Genomic DNA, 24193 nt, shown 5'->3' with positions numbered 1-24193 from the left:
TGCTTTGGGGCAGGAGGATTCTGCCTGTTCTGCCCACCAGACTTCTATTCAGAACACTTGTGTTTATGTTGTTTAAAATAACATGTTGGGTTTTCTTGATTCACACAAGTTAGTTATATGCAGAGTGCAGGCGCCACCTACTGTTCTTTTCTGGTATAGCTTCAACTGTTCTGCAATAACTGCATATTGTAAACTCAGAATGTGTTAAATAAAGTTGTTAGGAACCAGAGCATTCTGGGGAGATTTCCACAGGAAGTGAATCAGCTACCATTTTTAGAAGATACAGAAGGGCAGCAAGGCATGTTTTCTCAATCTCTCACCATCACCCCTGAGAGAGCTTAAAAAGTGAGTTCTTGTTATCCCATCCTGTATTATAGATCATTGTTTCTTTGTTGTATGCAATTTTGTACGGATTGATGTTTATTTTTATCAATTTGTGGTTTCACCTGGCTTGTTCTAATAAATTTGAGATCAAAGAAATGTGGTATCTGAAGTTTATGGAGCAAGGTGGTTTAGCTCTCTGTCCTAGAGACAGAACAGTGACATTTTTGCTGACCTCTGGGGTGAGGATAAGCTGACGTCAGAAGGCTGTACAGCCCGGGGCTATGCAGTAGCTATACAGTCAGAAGCCATAGATGAAACAGGCCTTCAGCAGGTGAAGCAAGCAGCCAGGCTATACAGAGACGCACTCCGTCACACACTCGACACTACAGTGGTCTCTACACAGCAGGACAGCTTCTCCCCCACAGCCATATCTCACAGTGGAGCATCTTCTTACAAAACAGGATCGTGAGCAAGCTCATCCAAGTCATCTGTAGCAAATGCAGCAGCAATCGCCTGTTCCAAAGCTGAAGCAGCGAGGGCCAGGGCTGCATTCGCAGACCAAGAGTTGCAGATGAAAAAAGAAAAGGCTTACCTTGAAGCAGAAAAGGTGAGGCAGGAGCAAGAGAGAGAGAAGGAGAGAGTACACACGGAACAAGAGAGAGAGAAGGAGAGTGTATGCATGGAACAAGAGAGATAGCAGGAGAGAGTACGCATGGAGTAAGAGAAAGAACACCAAAGAGTACACCTGGACGCTGAACTAGCTCAGCAAGAGGCATCTCTGAAAATGCAGCAGGCTATCCTAGAAGCTAACATGGAGAGGCTTGCAGTGGACCGAGACACTGCTGCCGCCATTGCAGAAGCAGATGAATTAGAAGCAGCTGTCTAAGATGAGCCAAGAGTAGGTAGCAGCATACTGGGTCTAGAGGAGGACCACCAAGATTCCATGCAGTGCAGTTCAGATTATGTCTACCAGCACTCTAACCCAAGCAGTACTCCACAGAAAGAAATCAAACATGACGTCAATGAGTCACACGAAATAAAGCAGCAAGAGGCCGACCTTGAACCCCAGTGCTACAAGCAAGAAAATCTTACCGAGATCCAGGCTATGCAGCTTCAACCAAACCTTCTACTCAACAAGATACTCAGCCTTCATACAAACATCAAGCACCTACCTTCACTCCAAGGGAGTATGAAACAAGCTGGTATGAGCCACCAACCTTATGCAAGCATGAACCCAGCCCACCTAAAGAAGAGACTTCTACTAGGTATGCCTATACGCCACATACCACGATACACCAGCAGTCTACCCCAATGCCAATCAGGCTACTGTAGACCTTGCCAAGTTCCTTGCAAAACGTGAGTTAGTTACCCAAGGACTTGTCAAATTTAGTGATCACCCCCAGCATTACAGGGCATGGCGATCTTCTTTTCCGAGTGCCATAAAAGGTCTAGATCTATCCTGCAGGGAAAGATCTTGTAAAGTGGTTTGGAAATGATTCTGTTGAGCATGCTAAAAGGATCAGAGACATTCATTTAAACCACCCTGAGATCGGCCTTACAAATGTCTGAAGCAGATTGGATAGATGTTATGGCTCACCAGAGGCTATAGAGAGTACACTATTTAAAAGGATAGAGGACTTCCCAAAAATACCCAGCAGAGGTTACCAAAGACTCAGATAATTCAGTGACCTGTGTGTGGAGTTACAAGTTGCTAAAGCAGAAGAAGACTTACCTAGCCTTTCTTATCTTGACTCTCCTAGAGGTATTAACTCCTTAGCACAAAAACTTCCTTATGAGTTGCACGAAAGATGGATCGCTCATGGCTGTAACTACAAACAAAAACACATTGTACCTTATCCACCCTTTAGAGAGTTTGTGGACTTTGTAGACAGCGAAGCAGGAACGAAAGATGACCCCAGCTTCATTTTTCCAGTGTCTTATGTCACTTCTTCTGGCCCTAAGCAACATGGCTCCAGTAGCAGTTCACAAAACTAACATTTCTTTCCACAGATCTGCAGAGTCTCAGCCAGAGGATCAAGACAGTGACCCTGCTAAGTTCTGCCCTCTGCATAAGATGCCACATCCTCTTCTGAAATGCAGAACCTTCAGGAAAAAGACCATCCAGGATCGCAAGGCCTTCCTCAAAGAAAACAACATCTGTTATAAGTGCTGCTCTTCATCAACACACTTTGCCAAGGACTGTAAGGTCAGTGTTAAGTGTACAGCACAGATCACAACACAGCCCTGTACCCAGGGCCAGCTCCAAGAACCTTCCCACCTGCCCATAGTGACAAGGAGCATGGCGGAGGGGCCAAAGACTCTAGTACAGACACAATAGCAATCACTTCACAGTGCACTGGAGTCTGCAAAGGAATTACAGATGGCAGATCCAGTTCCAAAATTTTACCCAAAAGGACTCAGGAAAAAGCAGTCAAGCTCTACGCCATCTTGGATGATCAGAGTAATAAGTCACTAGCTAGATCATTGTTTTTTGACATTCTGAACATTAAGGGCCCCAGCAGTCCCTACTCCCTTAGGACCTGTGCAGGTACAGTGGAGGCGGCGGGGAGAAGAGCTGACGGCCTACAAATTGAATCTACGGATGGTAAGACATGCCTACCCTTACTGACCATATTAGAGTGCAATCAGATCCCAGACAACAGATTTGAGAACCCCACACCAGATGCAGATGTTCACCAGACTCACCTGAATCACATAGCACATCTCATACCAGAGCTAGATGACCAGGCTCAGATAATCTTACTCCTAGGGAGGGATATCTTACAAGCCCACAAAACAAGAAAGCATATGAATGGTCCTCACAACGCCCCATATGCCCAAAAACCTGATCTTGGGTGGGCCATTATAGGTGATGTTTGCCTGGGGGGCGCACACAAACTGACATCTGTTAAAAACTTGCTCACTAGTACACTAGAGAATGGTCGTCCTTCTCTTTTCCAGCCCTGTCAAAATCACATCCTCATAAAGGAGCTACCACACAGCAACCCTGTATCTCTTCCTTTCCTAAGTTCTCTCTGTGACAGCAACACCTATGACGGTGAAAAAGACGACTTAGGATGCACAGTGTTCAGGAGAGCAAAGGGAGACAATCAGGTAGCAATGTCCATTGAGGATAGGCTCTTCCTGGAAGTTATGGAAAAAAGTATAGAGAAAGACAAGCCTAATAGCTGGGTTGCACCTCTTCCCTTTAGGCCACAAAGACGATGTTTGCCTAACAACAGGGAGCTAGTATATAAACGCTTCACTTCCCTAAGGCACAATCTTCAAAGAAAACCAGAGATGAGAGAACACTTCTTTTCCTTCATGGAGAAAATATTCCAGAATGGTCGTGCCGAGATACCCCCAAACCTCAAAGACTCAGAGGAATGCTGGTACTTACCTATATTAGGAGTCTATCACCCTAAGAAGCCAGGGCAGATCAGAGTAGTGTTTGACTCCAGCGCCAAGCATGAGGGTGTCTCCCTAAATGATGTCCTTCTCTCTGACCCTGACCTTAACTTCAGACTGTTAGGAGTACTCCTCTGCTTCCGCAAAGATTCAGTTGCATTCATGGCAGACATACAACAAATGTTCCACTGCTTTCTTGTTAAAGAAGAACACCAAAACTTTCTGAGGTTCCTTTGGTTCAGGGACAACAGCCCCTCTAGAGACATCACAGAATACTGCATGAGGGTGCCCATATTTGGCAACAGCCCTTCCCCTGCAGTTGCTATTAATGGCCTCAGACACTCTGCTAGAGTTGGAGAATCAGAATATGGGTCAGATGTCATACAATTTGTGGACAAGGATTTTTATGTAGATGACTGCTTGAAATCACTACCCACAAATGAAGCCGCAATCAGTCTCCTCAAAAGAGCTCAGGCAATGCTTGCTTGTTCCAACTTAAGACTCCATAAGATTGCTTCCAACAGTAGGGAAGTTAAAGAAGCCTGTCCTGCCCAAGACCATTCCAGTGAGTTAAAGAACTTAGATCTAGGCACAGACTCACTTCCCATGCAACGCAGCCTTGGTTTGCTTTGGGATTTAAAACCTGACACTTTTACTTTCCAAGTAAATACGGAAGAAAAGCCCTTTACCCGTAGAGGTGTCCTTTCTAACATAAACAGCCTGTATGATCCTTTAGGTTTTGCAGCCCCTTTTACCATCTTGGGTAAAGTACTACTTAGAGACTTAACCTGTGAGACATTAGACTGGGACGACCCTCTCCCCACTGACAGGAAGAACCTATGGGTAGAGTGGAAGGATTAACTAACAGCTCTATCTAACCTCAAAGTTCCATGCCCATATGCCCCTGTGTCATCTACAGAAGTTCAGATGCAAAGATTTTGTGTGTTTTTAGATGCTTCTGTTAAAGCAATTGCTGCTGTAGCTTACCTCAAAACAATAGACACTAAAGGGCAATGCCACATAGGGTTTGTAATAGGGATCGACAGATTATCGGCAAGGCTGATATATCGAGGGCCGATATGCACTTTCCCCGATATATCAGTATCGGCCCCAGAGGTTACCGATAGTGATCAACCGATATCGTTTTTTTCGTTGCCGATACCAATACCGATATCGATATTTTGGCGATCGCATATCGGTATAGGCCGATATTTTTGTACATTTAACATTTTGCAAAATAAACACAAATTTCAACACAAATCTGTTATTGAACATGTTAATATTTATTTATTAACATTTTTAACATTAAGGGCTTCACACCTTATCTGCATGAAAACTGAAAAAAGTGCACTTGCAAGGACATCAGTTTCACATCATCTGATTGTGCATTAATGCATAATATACTGCTGCAGTAGTGCACTCACTCACTGCAATAATTCTAAATCACTACTGCAGTGCAGTCAGTGCAAAACTGCTAGAAAAAAATCTAGGCAACAGCTAGACAGTGGATTGGATTGGAGTCAGGGGACTACCGCTGCAGTAGGGCACTCTACCTAACTACTGCAGTCAGTTCAAAACTGCTAGAAAAAAGCTAGACAAAAGCTAGACAGTGGATTGCAGTGGACAACTGGACACTACTACTACTACTACACTGTTAAATGGCTTCTGTTTTGTTCATATAATGCTGCCACCTCATTAACATGCTCAGGAGGAGAGGAGGACAGAGGAGCAGAGAGAGAGAGGTATCTTCAAGCATGGGAAGCAAGTCTTTTGTAGCGTGCCTCATTTCCTTTCAGTGTTGCCAACCGTCCGTATATTCACGGACAGCCCGTAAAATCGGGGCACTTTCTCCTGCCCGTAAATGCCTGTAGCAGGAGAAAAGTGCCCGTTAAAACGATGGCTGCCTGTGCCCTGCCCATGGCCCGCCCAGAATGTTCCCGCCACTGCCGCCGCGGCCGTTACCTCCCCCAGCCTGAGCCTATCAGATCAACGGTGAGAGTAGCTGTGGCTAGAGAAGAGGAGCACAGTCAGGACTCAGGAGCCGAGGACACTCATGGAACTTGTGAGAAGAAGGGGGCAGACCCGGCAGAGCCAGAGAAGGACAGTGCCTGTGGGGACTAAAGGGGACAGGGAGGAATGACAGTGCCTGTGGGGACTAAAGGGGACAGGGGGGAATGACAGTGCCTGTGGGGACTAAAGGGGACAGGGAAATTGGGAATGACAGTGCCTGTGGGGACTAAAGGGGACAGGGAAATTGGGAATGACAGTTCCTGTGGGGACTAAAGGGGACAGGGAATGACAGTGCCTGTGGGGACTAAAGGGGACAGGGAATGTCAGTGCCTGTGGGGACTAAAGGGGACAGGGAAATTGGGAATGACAGTGCCTGTGGGGACTAAAGGGGACAGGGAATGAAAGTGCCTGTGGGGACTAAAGGGGACAGGGGATTACAGTGCCTGTGAGGACTAAAGGGGACAGGGAATGACAGTGCCTGTGGGGGCTGATTCTGAAGGGGACACAGAAGGACAGTACTATGGGGTCTGAAGGGGGCACAGAAGGACAGTACTATGGGGTCTGAAGGGGGCACAGAAGGACAGTACTATGGGGTCTGAAGGGGACACAGAAGGACAGTACTATGGGGTCTGAAGGGGGCACAGAAGGACAGTACTATGGGGGCTGAAGGGGGCACAGAAGGACAGTACTATGGGGTCTGAAGGGGGCACAGAAGGACAGTACTATGGGGTCTGAAGGGGGCACAGAAGGACAGTACTATGGGGTCTGAAGGGGGCACAGAAGGACAGTACTATGGGGTCTGAAGGGGACACAGAAGGACAGTACTATGGGGTCTGAAGGGGGCACAGAAGGACAGTACTATGGGGGCTGAAGGGGGCACAGAAGGACAGTACTATGGGGTCTGAAGGGGGCACAGAAGGACAGTACTATGGGGTCTGAAGGGGACACAGAAGGACAGTACTATGGGGTCTGAAGGGGGCACAGAAGGACAGTACTATGGGGGCTGAAGGGGACACAGAAGGACAGTACTATGGGGTCTGAAGGGGGCACAGAAGGACAGTACTATGGGGTCTGAAGGGGACACAGAAGGACAGTACTATGGGGGCTGAAGGGGGCACAGAAGGACAGTGCTATGGGGTCTGAAGGGGACACAGAAGGACAGTACTATGGGGTCTGAAGGGGGCACAGAAGGACAGTACTATGGGGTCTGAAGGGGACACAGAAGGACAGTACTATGGGGGCTGAAGGGGGCACAGAAGGACAGTACTATGGGGGCTGAAGGGGGCACAGAAGGACAGTACTATGGGGGCTGAAGGGGACACAGAAGGACAGTACTATGGGGTCTGAAGGGGGCACAGAAGGACAGTACTATGGGGTCTGAAGGGGACACAGAAGGACAGTACTATGGGGGCTGAAGGGGGCACAGAAGGACAGTGCTATGGGGTCTGAAGGGGACACAGAAGGACAGTACTATGGGGTCTGAAGGGGGCACAGAAGGACAGTACTATGGGGTCTGAAGGGGACACAGAAGGACAGTACTATGGGGGCTGAAGGGGGCACAGAAGGACAGTACTATGGGGTCTGAAGGGGACACAGAAGGACAGTACTATGGGGTCTGAAGGGGACACAGAAGGACAGTACTATGGGGGCTGAAGAGGGCACAGAAGGACAGTACTATGGGGGCTGAAGGGGACACAGAAGGACAGTACTATGGGGTCTGAAGGGGGCACAGAAGGACAGTACTATGGGGTCTGAAGGGGACACAGAAGGACAGTACTATGGGGGCTGAAGGGGGCACAGAAGGACAGTGCTATGGGGTCTGAAGGGGACACAGAAGGACAGTACTATGGGGTCTGAAGGGGGCACAGAAGGACAGTACTATGGGGTCTGAAGGGGACACAGAAGGACAGTACTATGGGGGCTGAAGGGGGCACAGAAGGACAGTACTATGGGGGCTGAAGGGGGCACAGAAGGACAGTACTATGGGGGCTGAAGGGGACACAGAAGGACAGTACTATGGGGTCTGAAGGGGGCACAGAAGGACAGTACTATGGGGTCTGAAGGGGGCACAGAAGGACAGTACTATGGGGGCTGAAGGGGGCACAGAAGGACAGTACTATGGGGGCTGAAGGGGGCACAGAAGGACAGTACTATGAGGGCTAAAGGGGACACAGGACAGTACTATGGGGGCTGAAGGGGGCACAGAAGGACAGTGCTGTAGAGGGTATATGAAGGTGGGCAGAGGAGGACTCTGCTGTGGGACGGTGATGTAAAAGGTGGCAGAGGTGGACACTGATGTGGAGGGTGAAGGGGGGCAGATTAGGACACTACTGTTGGGGGGGGTAATGGGGGGTGTCTGCAGCCTCTAAATACCTCCTGTACCATGTCCGCGCAGCCTCTGACCATCTCCTGTAGAACGTCCGCAGTCTCTGACCTCCTCCGGTATCATGTTCGCAGCCTCTAACCACCTCCTGTATGATGTCCACAGAATCTGACCACCTCCCGTATCATTTCCGCAGCCTCTGACCACCCTCAGGTAAGTGACAGCGCTGCCAGGCCAGGCTAAGGGGGGGTCACTGATGCAAGGGCTGGGTGAATACAATAATGTAAGGGGGAACTGATATAAAGGTTTCCCCCTTATAGCAGGGAATCCCCCCCTTACCTTAGTGTAATTAATCTGTGGAAGGTGGTCTCTGGTCACCAGAGTCCCCCCCCCCCCCCATCAGAGTTCCTGATATTCCTCTCTACATCAGAGTCTGCAGGATTCTCCCCTTACAGTGTGAAGGGGGAACTCTGCGGACCCTGATGTAAAAGGGAACTCTGATGTAAAGGGGAATGCAGTGGACTCTGATATAAGGCGGTTTCTGGTCACCAGAGCCCCCACTTAAATCAGAGTTCCCCCTTAAATCAAGATCTGCAGCATTCCTCTTTATGTCAGAGTTACACTGTAAGGGAAATCCTGCACACTCTGATATATGGGGGAACACTGTGCTGGCTGGGTTGCATTAATCTGATCTTCATGTAAATGGAGAAATATGGTTTTTGACTTTTGTTTAACCTAAACACATTGCTAATAGCACTATCTACATGTTTATAGTTTAAGTATTGATATTTGCACGGTTTAGCACTAAAAACAGCCTGTATATGTACATTTTTGCAGTGCCAGTAAAAAATTTGTGCCGTCCGTAAATTTTGGACATTCTGCCAGTAAATTTCCCTCCGGGGGGTTGGCAACACTGTTTCCTTTCCACCACTGAAGAGGATCACTTCTTCTGTCAATTACTGGTTCCTTCAAATAGAGATGAAGTTCATAATCCAGGCTTATTATTGCAGATTCAGAAGAAATTGAATCCTCCGCATGAGGCTCCAATAAAACACTGAAAATGTCCTGATCAATTCGACCACAATGAACATGATTCTCTTCTGTTCGTTGACGTATTTGTGGACATTTTTCTGTTTTTGCAGCATGCTGCTCTTTCAGATTATAAAAATGTTTTTTTGGACTTTTCTTTTTGGCAGGAACCTCCTGAACCTCCTGTTGAATATCTTCTGTCAGCCATTGTTTTGCCTTAGCCAATACATCATCAGAAGAGAAAGCATGGTTCTTGTATCAAGGATTTAAAAGACTTGCAAGCACAACATTTTTAATATCTTCAAGCTTCTCAAAACATATCAATGAAAGCTCTTTGGCTTGACAGACCATCATTTGAAAGTTGGAGGGTGTTGTGTTTCATGACACTGTGGTCTGACATATCAGCAAGCCTCATTGCTTTCCACATGTTTGCTCCACTTTCTCGAAGGAGCACAAGCATCACTCGGTCTTTGTTTATTCCCCAGTCTTCAAGCAAGCCTAGAAACATTTCTGTACTGTACTCCCCAGTGTGGGATCCTTGCGTCACTTTTGTATTCAACACCAATTACCTATTTGTCCATCCGCTGTCAATGCAGTGGCATGTAACAATCATTAGTGACTCTGACTCTGTTTGTCCTGACGACCAGCAGTCAGTTGTGAATGAGAGTGAGTTGCCAGCACTCTCTGGTTGCAGCATAGCCTTTACTTTCTCAACGACCTTTTGGTGAATCTTTATCAGCATTTCGGTTCGATAATACTGCTCACTCTTCAGTGTGTAGCTTGGCTCAAGTATGGACATCAACCGCTTAAATCATGAGTCAGACACCATTGTAAATGGCTGGTTATCAGTGACAATTATCTCTGTGATTACTCTGTCCACCAGTTGGGATCTTCTATCTGAATCTAGACAGTTACACCTGTTTTTTTTTTTTCCAGAAACATAACTGTTCGACCCTTGACGACTTCCGGGTGGAGGCTGGCGGCTTTACTGAGCGCTTTCTAGCGAGAGGCTATAGCAAGTCTTGCCTGCGAAAATCTTTCAATAAGGTCAAGGACTTGGAACGCAGGGATTTAATTTTTAGGTCCAAAAAGCAACAAGAAGATCATATAGTTCGCGTGATTACACGCTATTCGAAAGAACATGAGACTATACTCAAAGTTCTTGCTAGGCATTGGGACATTTTAACAGATGACTCCTTATTATCCGAATTTGTCTCCCATAAACCGTCTGTTACATACAGAAGAGCTGGGTCGATTGGTCAAAAACTGGTCCAGAGCGAATACAAGGGGGATCGCAGACACAACCCCTGTCGCACATGGGGTACTTTCCCCTGTGGTTCCTGCTCCTTCTGCCCCTTTGTGCAGAGGAGACGTTCCTTCATCCTCCCAAATGGTGGCAGGTTCCAACTGTGCCATTTTGCGAATTGCAAGACCAAGGGGGTCGTCTACTTGGTGGAGTGTGAGTGCGGTTCATTTTATGTCGGTAAGACCAAGCAGGAGTTCCGGGCTTGCTGCACTAAACATCTAGCAGGAATGCGTATTGGTGACCTATATCTGCCCTTGGGCAGACATGTGGCATGGGATCACCAATACCGCATGCCTCAAGTCAATTTTACCGTCTTGGACCGCATTCACATTCCACCAAGGGGCGGCGATTGGAACAAGCAGCTACTCCAGAGGGAGGCACGCTGGATCCAGACTCTGGATGCTACCACACGTCCGGGTTTAAACGAGTTAGAGAGCTTTAGACCTTTTTTACAGGGGTTCAGCTCAGGCAGGACCGATTGAAACTCTCTCAGCCCATTCCATCTCCTCCATGTATATTTTCACATAAGGGTTTTTTTTTTTTTCTTCCCTCTCTCACTATCTGATATGCTTTCCAAACCACAGAGCGATAATATATATATATATATATATATATATATATATATATATATATATATATATATATATATATATATATATATATATATATATTTTTTTTGTGTTCTAATAATTTTTGATGTGGTCAACAATTGTTGTCTGCACGATTGTTATTTTTGTAAATATACTTCGTCTTTTTATGTTATATCTGTTTTGATACATTGTAGCATGTATGCATGTTGCGTCACCATCGGCATTTTGATACCATGACTCATGGGTGTTCATTATATACAACGAGCGTGTCTCTAGCCTGTCCTTAGGGATGTTCACTCTCCCTGGGGGGGGGGTCTTTTTTATCCCTCTTTTCTATCCCCCTTTTTATTCCTCCTCTCCTGTGGGATCCAAGTTCTACATGTATTGTCCTATATTTTAATTTTATTTTCATCTTTTGTCCTTGGTACACTGTTATGACCATGTGCAGGTTTTACAGTGTTGGCTTGGCCTCTATTTTTCTGCCCCTTCGGTCCGGCACATGTGGGCCCCCACACTTGGATGGATTCCAGTGGGGGGCCTAAGTACTGTTATACCTGAAGGGTTTCACATGTACTGTCACTTTAAGGCTGGCTCCACCCAGGAGTGATGACAAGGGTCAAGGGGCAGAGTGGCCATCTTTAGACACATGTAGAGATGTATTGATATACAGAGCTGTCCTGTAATGCTGTACAGTGAGCCCTGAATAAACATCCGTTGTTCCAGACCAGAGTCCTGTGTCTCTCACAACACGGAGAATATAACAGTGGCGACGAGGATGGGATTTACAAGGTTACTATCCATGTGAGAAAAGAAAGGAAGAAAAAAACTCTGGATTGTCAGGAATACAAACACCCACAGAGCCCAGCAGGGAAAATGTCATTGATCGGGACATTAAGTGAATTTGATGGAGAACAGACATCGTGGAGCTCCAGGATTGAAAGATTAGAACAATATTTCTGTGCAAATGCCATCCCAGACGGCAGGCAAGTAGCAGTATTTCTCACAGTGGTTGGTGCTAGGACATATGACACTCTTAGGGATCTCCTTTTCCCTGAAAAACCAGCAACTAAGACTTTGGCAGAGCTCCTGACACTGTTAGGGAATCACTTCCAGCCTAAACCACTAGAGATTGCAGAAAGATTCCGGTTCTATCAGCGGCAGCAGCAGCCAGGTGAAGATATTAAGGCTTATGTGCTCGCCCTTCGCAGACTAGCCTCAACCTGTTCTTTTGGGAGTACTTACCAACTGCACTGAGGGATAAGTTTGTCATGGGACTGAATAGTGAGTCTAGCCAAAAGAGACTGTTAACAGAGAAAGACCTTACCCTTACAAAGGCAATTGAGATAGCTTCAGTGATGGAAATGGCTGTGAAAGATACAGAGGCATTGAACCCCCAGAGTAGAAGGGGAGAGGTTAAAGAGGAAGTTTTCAGAACAGCAGTTAAGCAAACTGCAGCTAACGGTAAATATAGAACCTCACCAACGCGGACGTCAGCTTGCTACCGTTGTGGGAATACAGACCATGATCACAAAGTCTGCCGGTTTAAGGATCAGCTCTGTCATAATTGTGGTAAGGCAGGCCATCTGAAACGAGTCTGCCGTAGTAAGAAGGTGCGAAATAAACAACCTCTGAACCCCAGGACAAAGGCATATATGGTGGGAAGATGTACATCGTCATCTGAATCAGAGGATGAGGAATTGCTCCACAGATTGGACATACATCATATGCATTCAGCACCCTCAGCAATGACTGTAGAGGTAACCGTGGAAGGAAAGAAACTCAAGATGGATGTAGACACAGGAGCAGCAGTTTCAGTTATCACCCAGAAACAATGGAGAAAACTTCTGATCCGAACAACTGTCCGTCCAACACCAATCAAACTGCAGACATACTCAAAGCAGATACTCCACCCACTGGGGTTCGTGAAAGTACAGGTATCCTACAAGGGTCAGACAAAGAGAATGCCATTGTATATCCTAGAACATGGGGGACCCCCTCTTTTTGGGAGAGACTGGATTGCTCACTTTGGCATGCCAGACATCGCCATTTACCCCTGCAACACTGTGACCATCCCATCAAGAGATAACGAGGGATGGGTGGAATCCCTGAAACAGCGATTTCCCACAAGTCTTTGATCACCATTTGGGTAAAATAAAGCATGACTGTGTGAGACTCAGGCTGAAACCCAATGCCCAGCCTAGGTTCTTCAAAGCTCGGACGGTACCTTTTGCACTCCAAGCAGGTGTGGAAGCTGAACTAAGCCGGCTGGAGGAACAAGGTGTCATCTCAAAGGTAGAGCACAGCGAGTGGGCATCACCAGTTGTACCAGTAAAGAAAGCGAATGGGGACTTACGCATTTGTGGCGATTTCCGCATGGCACTAAATTCTCAACTGGAGATAGACCAGTATCCCCTACCCAGAGTAGATGACATTTTTGCCTCTCTTGCAGGAGGTCAAAAGTTCACCAAGCTTGATCTCAGGCAAGCTTATTTACAGTTTGAGGTCCACCCTTCGTCCCGCAAGTTTCTAACAATCAACACTCACAAGGGACTGTATGAATACAATCGGATGGTGTTTGGGGTAGCCTCCGCCCCAGCCATTTGGCAACGCAAAATGGATGAGATTTTGGCGGACATTCCTTTCACACAGTGCCTGTTAGATGACATGCTCATCACGGGTCTGACGGACCAGGAACACAAGCATAACGTGGAGCTTGTGTTGGCGAGACTGCAAGAGCAGGGTCTAAAAGTGAACTTGGCGAAATGCCAATTCATGGTACCGAAATTGGAGTTTTGTGGCCACCTTGTGGATGCAGAGGGTATACACACCACGGAAGCCAAAGTTGATACTTTAGTAAAAGCTCCAGCCCCGACCAACGTCCAGCAGCTGCGATCATACCTGGGCTTGCTGAACTATTACCACAAATTCCTGCCGGATCTAGCACACACTTTGTTTCCATTAAACAAGCTTTTGGAGAAACACTCCAGATGGAACTGGTCGGCTGCATGCCAACGTGCTTTTGAAGTTTCTAAGCGAAAGCTGTTGGCGTCACGCATGCTCGTGCACTATGACCTCCAGAGGCCTCTCACCTTGGCTTGTGATGCCTCACCCTATGGTCTAGGGGCTGTACTATCTCACGTTTTGCCAGATGGGTCAGAGAAACCAGTGGCATTCGCCTCCAGGTCCTTGACAAAAGCAGAAAGCAATTACTCTCACATTGACAAAGAGGCTCTGGCGCTCATATGGGCGATTAAGAAGTTTCATCTTTACCTGTATGGTAGGGAATTCACCATACTGACTGATCATAAACCACTCCTTCAGATCTTTAGCCCTGACAAAGGCATCTCCCAGACGACTGCGGCCCGTCTTCAACGCTATGCCCTATTCTTGGGAGCATATAGCTACAAAATCCAGTATCGCAGCCATGATGCCAATGCTAATGCAGACGCCATGTCCCGTCTGACAAGGACATTAACAGACTCTTCTCCACCTGTCAAGAGTTGTCGTTACACCAGCCTGTCCTTTCTGTCTTCCGGGGAAGTATTAGCCCATACAGCCAAGGATACCTTCCTTAAGACAATACTCTCCTGGGTACGGTACGGTTGGCCTGCAACTGTCACACAGGATTATGAACCTTACTTCCGTAGGCGTCTGGAATTAACTGTGTCTGGCAACTGTGTTTTATGGGGAGACCGAGTGATCGTTCCACAGACCCTCCGGAGACACATTCTGGACTTGCTACATACTGGTCATCCTGGAGGCACACGTATGAAACAAAAGGCCCGAGGCTATGTGTGGTGGCCGAACCTCGACTCCGATATCACGACATTATTATTATTTATTATTATTATTATTATTATACAGGATTTATATAGCGCCAACAGTTTGCGCAGCGCTTTACAATGTGAAGGAAGACAATACAGTTACAATACAGTTCAAAACAGGAGGAACTAGAGGGCCCTGCTCGTTAGAGCTTACAATCTAGAAGGGAGGGTCAAGTGAAACAAAAGGCAACAACTGTGGGGGATGGGTTTATGGAGAAAAGGAGGTACATTTGTTAGGGGTTGGTAGGATAGGCTTCTCTGAAGAGGAGGGTTTTCAGAGATTGCCTAAAAGCTAATAGAGTGGGGGATAATCGGACAGATAAGGGTAAGGAGTTCCATAGGATTGGAGAGGCTCTGGAAAAGTCCTGGAGGCGAGCATGGGAGGAGGTGATGAGTGAGATAGAGAGCAGGAGGTTTTGAGAAGAACGAAGAGAGCGATTAGGTTGGTATTTTGAGATGAGGCTGGTGATGTAGCTGGGGGCTAGGCTGTGGATTGCTTTGTAAGATGTTGTAAGTATTTTGAATTTAATTCGTTGGGTGAGCGGAAGCCAGTGGAGGGCTTGACAGAGAGGAGCGGCGGACACTGAGCGATTGGTGAGGTGGATGAGTCTGGCGGCAGCATTCATGATGGATTGAAGGGGGGATAGCCTGTGTAGAGGTAAGCCAATGAGAAGGGAATTGCAGTAGTCGAGGCGCGAGATGACCAGGGAGTGAACTAGGAGTTTTGTTGTGTCTTTGGTTAGAAAGGGGCGTATTTTGGAGATGTTGCGGAGGCTGAGGCGGCAAGATTTGGAGAGCGATTGGATGTAGGGTTTGAAGGAGAGTTCAGAGTCCAGGACAACACCTAAGACCTTGGCATGTGGGGATGGGCTGATGGTAATGCCATTGATATTGACGGAGAAATCAGGGGAAGGGGCACGCGGTGGAGGAAAAATTATAAGTTCGGTTTTGGATGGATTTAGTTTGAGGAAGTGGTGAGACATCCATACCGATATATCTGACAGTAAATTAGTGATGCGTGAGGAGACTGAGGGAGAGAGCTGAGGAGTGGATAGGTAGATTTGGGTATCGTCAGCGTAGAGGTGGTATTGGAAGCCGTGGGAGGCTATCAACTGACCTAGAGAGGAGGTGTAGATTGAAAATAGGAGGGGTCCAAGAACAGAGCCTTGGGGGACTCCAACAGAGAAGGGAAGAGGAGAGGAGGAAGTAGAATTGTAGGTAACGCTGAAGGTGCGGTTAGATAAGTAAGAAGATAACCAGTGAAGAGTACAGTCACGGAGACCAAAGGCATGGAGTTTTTTGAGGAGGAGGGGATGGTCAACCGTATCAAAGGCAGCAGAAAGGTCCAGAAATAGGAGTACAGAATAGTGTCCATTGGTTTTGGCCGTTAGCAGATCGTTTGTCAGCTTTAGGAGTGCAGTTTCAGTGGAGTGTTGAGGCCGAAATCCAGACTGAAGAGGATCAAGGAGGCTATTCTCGGCAAGGTGGTCGCACAGTCGGTTGTAGACTAGACGTTCGAGGAGTTTGGATGAAAAGGGGAGCAAGGAAATAGGGCGTAGGTTGTTCAGATCGGTTGGGTCCAGTGAGGGCTTTTTAAGTATGGGGCTGACTAGTGCATGTTTTAGAGAGTTGGGGAAGATGCCAGAAGAGAGGGAGAGATTGAAGATGTGGGTTAGAGAGTGTAGAATAGGGCCAGAAGGTGAACGTAGCATTTGCGAGGGAACAGGATCCAGAGGGCAGGTTGTTAAGTGGACGTTAGCAAGTAGTTTAGCAACCTCGTCTGTAGTGGCGGGGTTGAATGAGGGAAGTAATGATGGCACTTGTGGGCGTGAAGCATAAGGCATGGAGGAAGGTATCTGAACAGCAACAATCTCCTTACGAATTGTGTCAATCTTCTGTTTGAAGTGGTTGGCAATCTCCTGGGCGGTGAGTGAGTCAGTGGGAGGGGGTAGTGGAGGAAGGAGTAGAGAGTTAAAGGTAGCGAAGAGTTGCCGGGGGCGTGATGACAGGCTGTTAATGAGAGTGATAAAATAGGTCTGTTTGGCAGTGTGGAGACTGGAATTGTATTTTTGGAGGGCGGATTTATATTGGTTGAAATCCTTCTGAGACCGAGTCTTACGCCATAGGCGCTCAAGAGCACGGCTATGCTTTTTTAGACTTCTAGTGTTATCGGTTTGCCAAGGTTGAAGGGGTCAGGGCCTGATTCGGTGTGTGGTGAGGGGGGCCAATGTGTCCAGGGAGGCTAAGAGTGAAGTGTTGTAGACAGAAGTGGCTAGGTTGGTGCAGGACAGGGGTGCAATATTGTCATAGAGGTGGCCGGTAGCAGAGTAGAGAAGAGAAGGGTTGAGATGGCGTAGGTTTCTGCGGGTAACTGTACAGTAGCTGGAGGGAGAGGAGGTGGAGTAGAGGGAGAGAGTGAAACTAATAAGGTAGTGATCAGAGAGAGGGAAAGGATTGTTGGAAAGGTTGTGCGGGGTGCATAGGTGGGAGAAAACAAGGTCAAGGATATTGCCTTCAGAGTGAGTAGAAGCATGTATCCATTGCTTCAGGTCAAAGGAGGAGGTTAGATTGAGAAGTTTGGAAGTGGTAGGAGTGTTAGTATTAACAGGGATGTTGAAGTCGCCGAGAATGATTGTGGGGATTTCAGAAGAGAGAAAGTAGGGTAGCCAGGCGAAGTCATCAAGAAAGGTTGATACTGGTCCAGGGGGGCGGTAGATCACAGCTATCCTTAGAGAGACAGGGGAGAAAAGACGAATGCAGTGTACCTCAAATGAGGAGAGTGACAGAGAGGGAGGCGGCTGAAGTACATGAAAGGAGCTATGTGGGGCTAGAAGGATCCCGACACCCCCTCCCTTGCGTCCGTTGGGTCTAGGGGAGTGAGTCCATAGAAGACCACCTTGGGATAGGGCAGCAGAAGACGCAGTGTCGGATTCGTGCAGCCAGGTTTCGGTGATGGCGAGTAGATTAAATGAGTTAGCGATGAAAAGGTCATGGAGAGAGGCGAGTTTATTACAGACGGAGCGGGCGTTCCAAAGGGCGCAAGAGAAAGGGAGTCCGGTTTTGGGGAGAAGAGAGATTGGAACTAGATTGTGCTGACTGCGACTGCAGCCAGAGGGTGTAGGGTACGTGGTGTATTGAGCATGGGTAGATGAAGGCCCAGGGTTTGGGGATATGTCTCCAGAGGCCAGGAGAAGCAGAAAGGTGAGGGTGGTAATATGAGAGTGTGATTTATATGAGGGGACATGCCCCAGTTTCCTGGAGGATTTGTGTGCATGTGGATTTAGAAGTAGCAGGAGATGGTGAGTGCAGTAATAAGGTGAGGACAGAAGTGAGGGTGATATATATATAAGATGTGGGGTGGAGAAGAGGGGTGAAGTAGAGAGAATTTAAGCATGGAGGATAGGGCAGTCAGAAGAAGTGCCAGAGAGTGCATTTTACCAGGATAGACTGAAGAGGTTTAAAAAAAAAAAAAAAAAAAAGGAGGAGATCACCTGCAGTATATGTGGTGTATATCTCAGCCTTTCCTGTGTTCCCTCACTTTGTGCATTCTCTGAAGTGCAGATTCAGAAGTGTGTCCCACTTAGCGAAATTGCCCCCACTTCGAGAAGAGAGCCCCCCGAGAGCAAACGTGCCCCCCCTGCACACGTGCCTTCCCCAAGTGATGTGCTGATTTTATACTATTAGACCTGGGGTGGGGGCTTATCCAATTAGTAATCAGGAATTGATAAATTAGGGCTGGACATATACTGCAGTTTCACTTCACAAAGATTTAAAGATAACTGGCAGATACCCCTAAAGGTTAAAGGCTATAATGGTTGTAAATTTAAGGTAAGAAAACATAGGAGGGATAGGCTACGGATGGATAAGCAAGTAAGCATACCACATAAACTGTATAGAAAACGCAGGGTACAGGAATATTCAGTTTGGGTTGCAATCCTAGATGGACATACCACATAAACTGTATAGAAAACGCAGGGTACAGGAATATTCAGTTTGGGTTGCAATCCTAGATGGACATACCACATAAACTGTATAGAAAACGCAGGGTACAGGAATATTCAGTTTGGGTTGCAATCCTATATGGACATACCTGTGAAGAGATAGAAGAAGGTTTTCAGATGACACATTGAGATGATCTATGCAGATTCAGAAGTGTGTACCACTTAGCGAAATCGCCCCCACTTCGAGAAGAGAGCCCCCCGAGAGCAAACGTGCCCCCCCTGCACACGACATATGTGAATGCGTGTCCTGCATGTGCACAAACTGCAAGAGACCCTCCTCGAGGGTGCGTCCAGCCCTGGACTTGGCCCACGGTTCCCTGGTTTCGCCTACACTTGGACTTTGCAGGCCCGATCAGAGGACACACCTTTTTGATCATTATTGATGCCCATTCAAAGTGGCCTGAAGTCATTCCTGTTACCCAGCCAACGACTAAGGCGACGATTTCCATACTGTTACATCTTGCTGCTACGTTTGGATACCCCAGAGAAATTGTCACAGACAACGGTGCACAATTTACAAGCCAGGAGTTTCAGGGTTTCCTGACTGCCCACAACATCAAACACAAGTTGACCGCACCTTACCACCCGGCTACAAATGGTCAAGCAGAAAGGTTTGTACAGACCTTCAAACGCTATTTCAAAGCTACTGTGGCTACAAGTAAACAACAGTCCCTGTCACCCCAGCAGCTGGACTCCTTCCTTTCTGCTTACAGAATCACACCACATGCAACTACTGGGAAAACTCCAGCTGAACTTCTTTTGGGTCGGCAGCCATGGACTGTTTTGGATATGCTCCGCCCTCAAATGGTCCAGGAACATGTACGGCAGTCCCAAGACAAGAGGGTCGAACACGACGAGATTCCCCGGTTTACAGCCCAGCAAAAGGTATGGGCCCGATCTTATGGCGCTTCCAACACTCGTTGGCTTCCTGCTATCGTCGCAGAGACTTTGGGACCCAAAATGTATAGGGTCTGCCTGGAAGATGGTTCCATTTGCAGAAGGCATGCGGACCAATTGCGTCCTCGTTCTCAGCTGCCCGACTCCCTGACATCGGCTGCACCTCCAGCGTCTCAAGGATCTGCTCCTACCGGATCAGGAGGCATTGAGACTGATGCTTGGGAGGACTCTGAACTTTTGAACTCAGCTCCAACAGAGCCCTCCAGCCCTGGTCCAGAGGTCTGCTCACCCTCTGAGCTAGGGGATCCCCTCTTGGCCCAACCGGTGTCCATTCCGGCCAGCCCTGCTTCCTCCGGCCCCGAGTCGCTGGGTGCCCGTCCTCAACGACACTGTCGCCCTCCTGACCGGTTTCAAATGCAAGACCGGTTACGAGACTTTCGACGAGCCCGCCGAAAGTGATCCACTGCCATTTTCTCCCCGGAGCGTCCCTGGAAGTTGTTCTCACATCCGGACGTGGAAGAAACCATGTAAATCTCCTGAGTTGGAGGACTGTATTGGACAATTATGAGTTACTGTTTTATGCCTGTTCTTGTTGTACACTGCCTGGTGGGGTTGAGGTTTCCTCTACCACTGTGCGCGGTGTTCTAATCTGTGTCGGTGGTGATTTAGTCCTCTATCTTCGTTCCCCTCTGAAACCGGAAGTTGACGATCACGCCATTTCCGGTCCACACGCGGGAACGCAGCTACTTCCAGGTAGCGCGAACCCGCGGGAATGCAAGGAGGGCGTGAGTACTTGCCACGCCTCTCCTTGAAATAGAGGACGCCAAGGCTCACCACTGTGCCTTACCCCCATGCTCCTCCATGTTGCAGGAGGCAGCTAGGGACCTGGGAGCTGCTATATACCCGTTACTTGTTGGCCTTTATGTATTTCCATCGGGATTTTTCCGGGCTCAACCTACATTTATTTGAGATTTTCACTCTCGGATGCCTGTAAGTAACAATTATTTGATTGTTTGGGGGTTTGTTTTACTTTCGGCTAGGCATCATGGTTTGCTTGCTGAATTTATAGGCAAATCCCCCCCTTTTGTTTTCGCCCCCCTCTTTCCCTCTGTTTTAGCTTTTTTAGCTGGGGTTATTGGGCTATCACATTATAGGCATCATTCCACATTTTGGTTTGGTTTGTTTTTGCTCCCAATAATGTACATTTTCTATCATTTCTAGGCACCATATATTAAGGGGTACTCTTTTTTGCTGATATACACCCCGTGGACCTACTGGATGGGCAGACTATAGGTGCCAAGCCTTATATCCGGGACAACCCTTGAGCCACTCTGGTTCCTTTGTGGATCAACAGTGACAGGTTATTACTTTTTCGTTGAAGCTTGGATCTTTATAGCAACTGCAACAGTTGTTGCTACGAGGAGATAATGGTGGGTATTTCTATATATATGTATGCCCTTTTTCTTCAACTATTACATCCATGACCATGGATTCAGGTGTTGGGTGGGTGACGTATTCATGCTTTGAATGTATTCTCACACTGTTTCCCTTTTTTGTGTCTTTTTTTTGTGTCTGTTTGTTGGTATTTTTTCTTTAGGTAATAAAATAAAGGGACTAGTTCATATATCCCTGACGAAGATTGGAACTAAAAGTTCAGTTAATCACTCGAAACGCGTTGGATGAACGCTCTCCCTCGCCTAGGGTTGTACCCTGGTGCGGGAGGGCTACTATATCCCTTGCTTTCTTACATATTTCCAGATTCTATATTTCTATATTGTACAATAGGATATATGTCACATGGTTTTGTGATCCATGGCCTGCTGTGGTTTTCCACGTTCGGCCATGGAATCTGTATATCTATGTATTTATGATATGATATGTCTTTTAAATCAATAAATTATATTCATTTTATTTATTGTTTCTTCATGTATCACTGCCTTAAAAATCCCCCCCCCTTCTTCTTAGAGGAGATCAACACTTTTTAGTGTTATTTTTATGCAGAAACATATCTGTTATTGTTGCTTGGGATAGTGGAGGAGGTATTTCAAAATCAGATTGATATTCATTTTGTTTTTTCTGGAAGTGTGGGTGGCTTGCTAAGTTGCTAGCACCCTGTTGTGGGTCGGTGGATGACGCCTGGCAGCGTGGGTGGCTTTCTGGCACCCTGTTGTAGGGTGGCTGGCTGCTGTCACCCTGTTGCGGGTCAGTGACTGACACCTGGCAGTTTGGGTGGCTGGCTGGCACCCTGTTGTGGGTCGGTGGCTGACGCCTGGCAGTGTGAGTGGCTTGTTGGCACCCTGTTGTGAGGTGGCTGGCTTCTGTCACCCTGTTGTGGGTTGGTGGCTGATGCCTGGCAGCGTGAGTGACTTGCTGGCACCCTGTTCTGGGTGGCTGGCTTTCTGGAACACTGTGGTGTGTGGCTGGCATGGTGTCACCCTGTTGTGGGTGGCTGGCTTGCTTTCTGGAACTATGTAGTGGGTGGCTGGCTTGGTGTCACCCTATTGTGGGTGGTTGGCTTGCTGGAACACTGTGGTGGGTGGCTGGCTTGATGTCACCCTGTTGTGGGTGGCTGGCTTGCTGGAAAACTGTGGTGGGTGGCTGACTTGGTTTCACCCTGTTGTGGGTGGCTGGCTGGCTTGCTGGAACACTGTAGTGGGTGGCTGGCTTGGTGTCACCCTGTTGGGGGTGGCTGGCTTGCTGGAACACTGTGATGGGTGGGTGGCTGGCTTGGTTTCACCCTGCTGTGGGTGGCTGGCTTGCTGGAACACTGTGGTGTGTGGCTGGCTTGGTGTCACCCTGTTGTGGGGGGCTGGCTTGGTTTCACCCTGTTGTGGGTGGCTGGCTTGCTGGTACACTGTGGTGGGTGGGTGGCTGGCTGGCTTGCTGGAACACTGTGGTGGGTGGCTGGCTTGGTGTCACCCTGTTGTGGGTGGCTGGCTTGCTGGAACACTGTGGTTTGTGGCTGGCTTGGCATCACCCTGTTGTGGGTGGCTGGATTGGTGTCACGCTGTTGTGGGTGGCTGGCTTGCTGGAACACTGTGGTGGGTGGCTGGCTGGCTTGCTGGAACACTGTGCTGGGTGGCTGGCTTGGTGTCACCCTGTTGTGGGTGGCTGGCTTGCTGGAACACCGTGGTGGGTGGGTGGCTTGGTGTCACCCTGTTGTGGGTGGCTGGCTTGCTGGAACACTGTGGTAGGTGACTGGCTTGCTGGAACACTGTGGTGGGTGGCTGGCTGGCTTGCTGGAACACTGTGGTGAGTGGCTGGCTTGGTGTCACCCTGTTGTGGGTTGCTGGCTTGCTGGAACACTGTGGTGGGTGGGTGGTTGGCTGGCTGGCTTTCTGGAACACTGTGGTGGGTGGCTGGCTTGGGGTCACCCTGTTCTGGGTGGCTGGCTTGGTGTCACTCACCCTGGCCTGTTGTGGGTGGCTGGCTTGCTGGAACACTGTGTTGTGGCGGGTGGCTGGTTTGCTGGAACCCTGTTGTTGGGTGTGTGGCTGGCTGTTGGCACCCTGTTGTGGGGTGGGTGGCTGGATGCTGGCCTCGCACCCTGTTCTATCGTGGGTTGGATGGCTGGTGGCTGGCACCCTGTGGTGGGTGGCTGAGGCCAGGGCCTGTGGGTGGCTGGCTGGCACCATGAGCACCGTGACCGGACTGAAGCTGGCTGCACACGAGGCTATCCGAGGCATGGGAGGCGGTCTTAGAAGGCAGGACATGTGCAGCGCGCGGTGAAATGATGTCACATATGTGCCGAGCAGGCGTGGGAGGTGGTCTTAGAAGGCAGAACGTGTGCAGCGCAACATTCGTAAGGACGTCACGAAAATATCGGCAATATCGGTAACTTCAGAGGCCGATTCCGATATATCGGGGAAAGTGCATATCGGCCCCTAATATATCAGTGTTGGTCGATCCCTCGTTACCGATATTGCCGATATTACTGTATGTAATATTAGTGTATGTAAAATCCTAGCATCTACTTTATTAGGGTTTTATAAAATGTCCAGTGTGTGTTTTTGTAATCTGATAGTGTGAAATACCTTTGTTACATCGCCGCTTGGCCCTTCTGTGACCCCCAGCTGTCAGTTGGGCAGGAGAGAAGGATAGCAGAGCGGGAAATGTAACAAAGGTATTTCACACTATTGTAATCTAATACCCCATGCTTCTGTGTACATTGCAGAGGGGAGGGGCTGAGATCCTCCTCTGACAGCTATGAGAGGAGAAAATAGCAGAGCGGGAGATTAGTTGAGTCCGGAGCAGTGATGTAATGAAGGTATTTCCCACTATTCTGTTACAAAAACACACACTGGACATTATATAAAACACTAATAAAGTGGATTCTAGGATTTTAATTACACTAAACTAGGGATTCCTGGCAGGCAGGGAGGGAAGGGAAGACTGCACATTACAGCTAAAAGACCTACCCCACATGTTCAGTACCAGATTTGTGTCAAAAATTGTCTTTATTTTTCAAAACTTTAAATGTA

Source organism: Pelophylax lessonae (assembly GCF_965119305.1).
Source record: "Pelophylax lessonae genome assembly, chromosome: 7".
Classification (NCBI taxonomy): Eukaryota; Metazoa; Chordata; class Amphibia; order Anura; family Ranidae; genus Pelophylax; species Pelophylax lessonae.
Note: the sequence above shows the minus strand (reverse complement) of the source record.